Here is a 7,406-nt window from a genome sequence, read left to right on the forward strand (position 1 = left end):
GTTTGAATGCAGCTATTACACCTTGGGCTGATTTCTGTAGTAGGGCAAGGGTTGCGCAAACCTCTTATGCAAGTGTCACTATCACGCATGTGAGCAGCGGTTGTGCAATCCGACGAAAATAAACATCCTGAAATTGGCGCCAACTCATCTTCAGCTTGTTACGTGATCATATTCACCTGACACCACGTTCAGCTATTGGAGTGAGACTTTGCCTGATCAAGTTGGGACAGATTTAAGTTTTAAGATCAGGGACAACAGAAAGAGACAGACAGGTGGTTCAGTTTTGACACAACAAAGTGGGTTTGGTGTCAGATTCTCTCCAGGAGAGTCCTACTGCTTCCTGATTAGCGTGAATGAGGTGATAGCTCGCACTGATTTCAGCCCATGAGAGGAAATGCTTACATCCTGAATGCCACCAGTGAAAACATCCTGCTATGTTTTCACCTTCAGAAAACCATACAAAAATATTATATTTTTGGTTTGACTATCTCTTGAATTTGCCAGAAAGCAGAAGCAGAAACTTTCACCCTAAGAAAACCTTATGAAAACGAATGCTTTCATTTATAAAAGGAAGACCTATTGTATTTATTTTATACTTATTTCGTTAACAAATTTTATAACAGTAAAATCAAGAAAGAGTTGTCACAACCATACTTTGAAACATAGAAAAGTTAAAATGCTAAAACAGATTTAAATTATTTCAACTTTCTTAGCAAATGAGCAATCTGATTGTTGGGGAGTGAGTGGTTCGCATTGCCATCACGATTATTTTTGCTGCTGCTAAAATCAGTGGGGAGTTGGGGGAAGGCAGGAAAATTTGCTAGGTGGGGAATGAATTGGCCCCTCTGAGGACTAGGCACCCCTGCATTGTAGATATGCATTATGCAGGGATGCCTAGTCCTCAGGGGGACTTGGAAAAAGCTTTAAAAATGACAGATCTGCTATGCTTATACTGCTTAACAATATCTAATATCCTGTTTTGCTCGGTATGTGTTTATATGCTTCCTTCTGTGGCAGATTTTCCAAGCCTCCTGTACACAATTTAATTTATTATCTGTGACTTATCTTGTTAAGGCTTGTGTGACATTTAAGAGCACGACAGGTTTGATAAAGCTTTGTCGTGTTCTGAGTGATATCGTAAATTTAACAGCATTGCTTTCATTTTTCTGAAGGGCAATATCTGCAGAAGGAAAGTTGGAAATCAGTTAATAAGGCAGAATGCCTTATTAGACTGCCTCTTGTGAGGTTGGCAAATGGTTCAAGTAAATGTTTTTCATAGTGAAAATGTGCCGAGTTGAAAGCAACAGATTTCAGGATTAAATCGAATATATTCACGCAGCTAGATTAAAATGTATGGATTTACTTTCCAATATCAAGGTCTCCCTTCAAAGGGTGTGGCTATGGAAGAGGACAATGAAGCTGTATGTGGAGGAGCCCAAGAAAAATAGTATGCTCCTTTGATGCATTGAAACTAGCTCGCCTTGGCTGGTGCAGCAGATAGGCAGTGTAAATGGCAAATGTCTGGTACATACAGTTCTGATATAATGGCTGTCCACAGCAAGCAACCTATAGCAAGTTCACACAGTATACTTGAACATAAATCTCTCTAAGAAGTTTTCACACTGGGTTGTATCTGTAGTTAGCCATACTTAGAGCAGAACATCTGAAATGAATATCTTTTTGTCCAAAACTCATACCAAGTACAGTGATACCTTAAGAACTTAATTCGTTCTAGAGGTCCGTTCTTAACCTGAAACTGTTCTTAACCTGAGGTACCACTTTAGCTAATGGGGCCTCCCGCTGCCGTCACGCGATTTCTGTTCTCATCCTGAAGCAAAGTTCTTAACCCGAGGTACTATTTCTGGGTTAGCAGAGTCTGTAACCTGAAGCATTTGTAACCTGAAGCATCTGTAACCCGAGGTACAGCTGTAACAGATTTATCCTCTAATTTTTCAAATGTGTTGAGTTATTGAATGGAATCTCCATGGCCTTGGAAGTATTTTTCTTTAATGCGGTACATGTGAAATGGATGTAGTTTCCGTAAACCGTAAACTGATTGGTTTTCATCACTGAATGTAGATGGGCCACTGACACAACTCTTCTGTGGATTGGTTGGGATGGCTGGCATGGCTTTTCTGTAGTACGGTTGGTCAAGCTGCTTTAAGTTCTGCAACCACTTCATCTGCTGGTTTCTCATACTTCTCTACTAGTGTGCTAAAATGGTTTCTTCACTAGCTTCCTTGTGTTATCCCATTACTCCCAAAAATAAGTTATCTGTACAAGGCTATGACTTTCTGTTTCCCAATAAAAGTATTGTTGTTACTCAAATCCTTTTGGTTTCTATTCTGCCAGGTTATTTTTGGTTTCTGTTTTTGACCACTGTGCCCCCTCCCCCATCCTCTCGGAAAACACGGCCTGTGCCAGCAGCACCCCCAACATCCTCACCTCATCACAGAGGGCACCCAAGCTCCATTGTGTAAATATTGTCTCTGTATTTCTAAAGTTTCCAGATCTCGTAACATTTGCAGAAGTGGGATCATTAGGTCAGAGCAAGCAGCATATGTCTGAGTTTCCTGCTGGTCCAGGAAGTCTCCCCTCCAGAAGACTCTGCAGAGCAGAGTCTCTTGTTGGCTAGCTGTGTTTGTGTGTGCCTGTATACATTAAAATAAACAAATACATTTAGGATTCCTAGGGTGGGGGGCAAGCTCCCCTGCAGACCCCCATGCTACCAAGGCAGAATTAACATTTTTCTTGCTCAGCCCTCCTCAGTTTGAAGCTAAGTGAAAATGAAAGATAAAAGCCAGGAGAAAGGCTTAGAATATTTTAATGTTCCACGGGTCCTTTTTGTTATTATTATTTTTACTTCTTTTCAAGTTTATCTGGGTCTGAGCATCCCACGTGACTTTAGGCAGGATGCATATGCTGCCTAACTTCTGCTTCAGCCAAAGAAGCATCCTTCCTGTGAGGAACTGCTTTGGTTTCACTACATGTTACTGATCTAGCAGGACTTCCATTTATGAAACCCGTTCTTTCTGTTTGATCAACGAGGTCCTCACTTTCCTTCAGATTTGCTCCAGAGAGAGCGAAAGAGAAGAAGAAGAAGAAGAAGAGGAGGAGTTTGGATTTGATATCCCGCCTTTCACTCCCCTTCAGGAGTCTCAAAGCGGCTAACAATCTCCTTTCCCTTCCTCCCCCACAACAAACACTCTGTGAGGTGAGTGGGGCTGAGAGACTTCAAAGAAGTGTGACTGGCCCAAGGTCACCCAGCAGCTGCATGTGGAGGAGCGGAGACGCGAACCCGGTTACCCAGATTACGTGACTACCGCTCTTAACCACTACACCACATTCAAATTAATGAGCACACTTGCAATGACACTCTTTCCACTTCATTATACGCCAGACTCTGAACTGATCTGCAGATCACCAGCATTCTCAAGAATACCATGAGGCACCCAAGAAAAACGCTTATAGTCAAAAAGAAACCACATGAGGCAGCAGCCGTGTAATGCATCCACTCAGTGGAAGGATTTACACTTGTGCAGTGGGAAATTCCTCCTCCTCATCCCTGTGTGTGCCTTGAACCCTCCCCAAATCTGATCTGCAGTGTTGGCAGAACCCCTAAACAAATTTAGCGGATGCACAGTAGGAGGAGATGGGAGTTCCACCGTGTAAGCAGAAATCCTTGCAATCAAGGCATGCATTAGTTGGATGCCGCTCATACATACAAACTTACACATACACCATTTTGCCTTGAATAAGGGTTAGTGAAAATCAATGCATGACTTAACTCCCACTGAATTGTATTAAGTCATACTCACGGGAGTAGACCTATTGAAATTAATGGACGTGGCTAACTTAACTCCATTAATTTCAATGGGTTTACCTCAAGTAGAAGTTATTAGTTGAATACAACCCATTGATTTAAATGGAAATTAAGTGCAGCTTAGGCTGCAATATTAACCATGACTACCAAAAAGTAGGTCCTAGTGAATTCAATAGGATTCCCTATTCCCATACTTTCAGCTAAGTTTTGTTATCATTAGTCTGATTTCCACCCAAAGTTCAGTTCTACATTTCAAAATGGAAGGGAACAAGAGTAACTGCACTGCTTGAGCTCAGTTTATGTACAGTAACCCTGCAACTTACACACATTTAACTTGTCCACATTTAGCTTTAAGAGTGCTGCAAAAAATATGTTTAAAAGGGCGGAAGGGCAGGGTTCTGGGGAAAATGACTTTGGCAATCCCCCCCACCACTGAACCCAGTGGGTTTTGACTATACAGTGGTACCTTGGTTTAAGAACAGCTTAGTTTATGAACAACTTGGATTAAGAACGCTGCAAACCCGGAAGTAGGTGTTTTGGTTTGTGAACTTTGCCTTGGAAGCAGAACATGTTTTGCTTCCTGTCAAGTGTGTTCCATTTGTAAATCGAGTCCCCCGCTGCTATTGGAAAGCACGCCTTGGTTTAAGAATGATTTGGTTTAAGAACGGACTTCCGGAACGGATTAAGTTTGTAAACCAAGGTACCACTGTACACAGTTTTGCCTTTTGGCACGATGATGATCCCCAAAACACAAACCCATGTAAGTTGTGTGCTTACTGCACTCCAAATTCAAGATCCAGGAACTCTAGAGGGAGCCAGTTCATAGAAGTATTTACATTCAGTGGACGAAAGCTTAAAATCATGACATAAATCTAAGACAGTGTATACATACAGCAATATCTCTGTAAATCTCTCTTGCCAGTATGACAGGCCAGTTTGGTCATGTGAATTGGCTACATACCTGCCTCTTTCATAAGGTTATATATATCTCTCTGCAGTCCTGCCCTGTTATGCAACCATAGGTCAAGCTGAAATGGACTGGCTTCTAACTGGTCCTGTAGCTCAGCTTGTCTTCACTTTGAACAATAAATTCTCAAGGCCTCTAACTTAATGTTTATTCATTAATGTTTATTGAATAACACTCTATAACAATGATACTTTCCCCAAGGGGCATGATGTGAGTCACTCATATAAACATGCAAGTAATTAGGTTATTGTTGGTATTTTAATTGTACCTTATTTGGTTGTACTGCTTAAAGGCCCTACCTTAATCTGTGCTAGATGCTTCCCCAGCATAGTTCAAAGAAGGCTGCTGCCCTCAAATAATTGAGAAGTTTCATGCAAGTTTATACGCGGTGTCTTAAACTGTCCAGGCACTTCCAGACTCTCATTATTTTTGGGTTGGATTCAATCACATGCTAAAAAATTCATGTTGTACAATTATGGTTGATTGGGAGCTCTTGCACAACAAACCTGCTTCCCCCAAAAGGGGCTCCTTTCTGATAAGGAAAGTGATGGGTCAACATTTGCTTTGATGCGATTTTGTCTAACCTCTTCGAAAACAGATTGGGGTGAATGCTCATTATACAGCCAGTTGTCTAATCTCCCTGCAAAGAAGTCGGGATGAATGCTCAATAAACTGGTCACTCTGGAAGTGCCCTCAGTTCACCCTCTCCTCCAGAACTGCTTTGCCGGCATGGGTGGAAAAGAGAAAGCTGAGAAGGAAGTGAAGCTAATAAGCTGCTTGGGGGAACCTGCAGCCTTTCCTGAATAAAACATGTCCCATTCCCTATGACCTTTTTACCTGGGAGCTACATGTAGGAATACATACCACTGCTGTTTCTTGCTTCTAGGAGCAGTGATGGCCAAACTTGGCCCTCCAGCTGTTTTGGGACTACAACTCCCATCATCCCTAGCTAACAGGACCAGTGGTCAAGGATGATGGGAACTGTCCCAAAACAGCTGGAGGGCCAAGTTTGGTCATCACTGTTGAGGTATTGCAGCCTCTGAGACATTAGCCACCAGCAAATCCCCACCTCCCACAGTTCTATTTGCATGTCTAGCAAGTAGTAGACTAGGGGCGAGGACCCTGAGGCACGCCAGATGTTGCTACGCTACAGCTCCCATCACCCCTGACCATTGGCCATTGTGGCTAGGGCTTATGGGTGTTGGAGTCCAACAAAACCTGGAGGATCACAGGTTTCCAATGCTTACAAAAACCTTACACTAAGGAAAGGGGCTATGACACCAGGAGGCAAAGGGCCAAAAGCTAATGACATACAGAGAAGAGCAGCAATTGGCACAGCAATTCAAATTCCATATATTTGGGGGTCATTTTTCTAGTGTTTTTATATATGTGTTTTATATATGTGCTGGTTCAATATGTTCAAAAATGTACACTTCCAATCTGATAACTTGGTCCAATGAAATTTACGGTTTTCCTAATTCAGAGTTGTAACAGACAGGACGTCCACTTTGTAGAATGGCTCTCAAACAACTGCTCTTTCAAAAGCAATATTTTCAGTGGAATAAGTTATTTGGCAACCACTTTCCCCCCTATAAGAACGAAGAGCAATTCTGGAAAACTGAAACGAGAGCTGCACGGCAAGATGACAATATTTTCATTGGATACGTTTTCCTGAAATTCTTCATAGTCTCGTCAAAAGACATTGGTCCTATAAAAGACTTTGCTTTATCACTCTCACTTTCTGGCAGCACTGCAACCAATACCTAAAAATGTACAAAACGTCAGTTTTAACACAGCAAACAGAAGTGAAAACAAGCTGACTTGCCAGTTGCAATGAACTGTGCACTTCAACAGCAGAGCATGATGCTGGCCGCAGACACTTTCACAGCTGAAAACCTCATGCTGGCAAATTAAACATTTTCCCTTTTAAAGCGAAATACCTTTTGCGCAAGCTATAAAATTTCCAGACTAAAGAAAGGATTAAGTGGGTCCTTAAGCTAAATTTATTGTATTTAAGGGGAGGGGGGAATCATTCTTACACCTTTGAGGAATGTAGATTAACTAGGGGAACTATGGGGAGCATTCACCGGGTTAATAAGGGCCATCTGAAAACATTGACGATGCTTACAATTTATTTTTTATGCAGACCATAAATAAATGTACAGACAGAAACCTGCCTCTGTGTGTGCTTCTTCCTCAGGTTCAAATTCGGCAAGTTCCTATGCTGTTGCTACCCTAAGAACCCTTCCTCATAAACAAGTGCAATATGCAAGTTCTTTGCTCCCACATTTTATGCAGATCAAAGACATAACAGGATGCGGGAGGAAGGCACTTGCCACTTAGTAGTCACATTGAAGCAGCAATTTCGTCAAGTGTCCAGCTTGTTATCCCTGCATGTGAAGCAGCAGAAGCCAACACGTACTCTTCTACACAGCTCTCAAAAGGTGCAAGAGAGCCCTGTTCCGCTTTGCATCTGGTCACCCTGCAAGTGTAAAGTAAAGGTAGAGGGACCCCTGACTGTTAGGTCCAGTCGTGGACGACTCTGAGGTTGCGGCGCTCATCTCGCTTTATTGGCCGAGGGAGCCGGTGTACAGCTTCCGAGTCATGTGGCCAGAA

This window comes from Podarcis bocagei (assembly GCF_964188305.1).
Source record: "Podarcis bocagei genome assembly, chromosome: 5".
Lineage (NCBI taxonomy): Eukaryota > Metazoa > Chordata > Lepidosauria > Squamata > Lacertidae > Podarcis > Podarcis bocagei.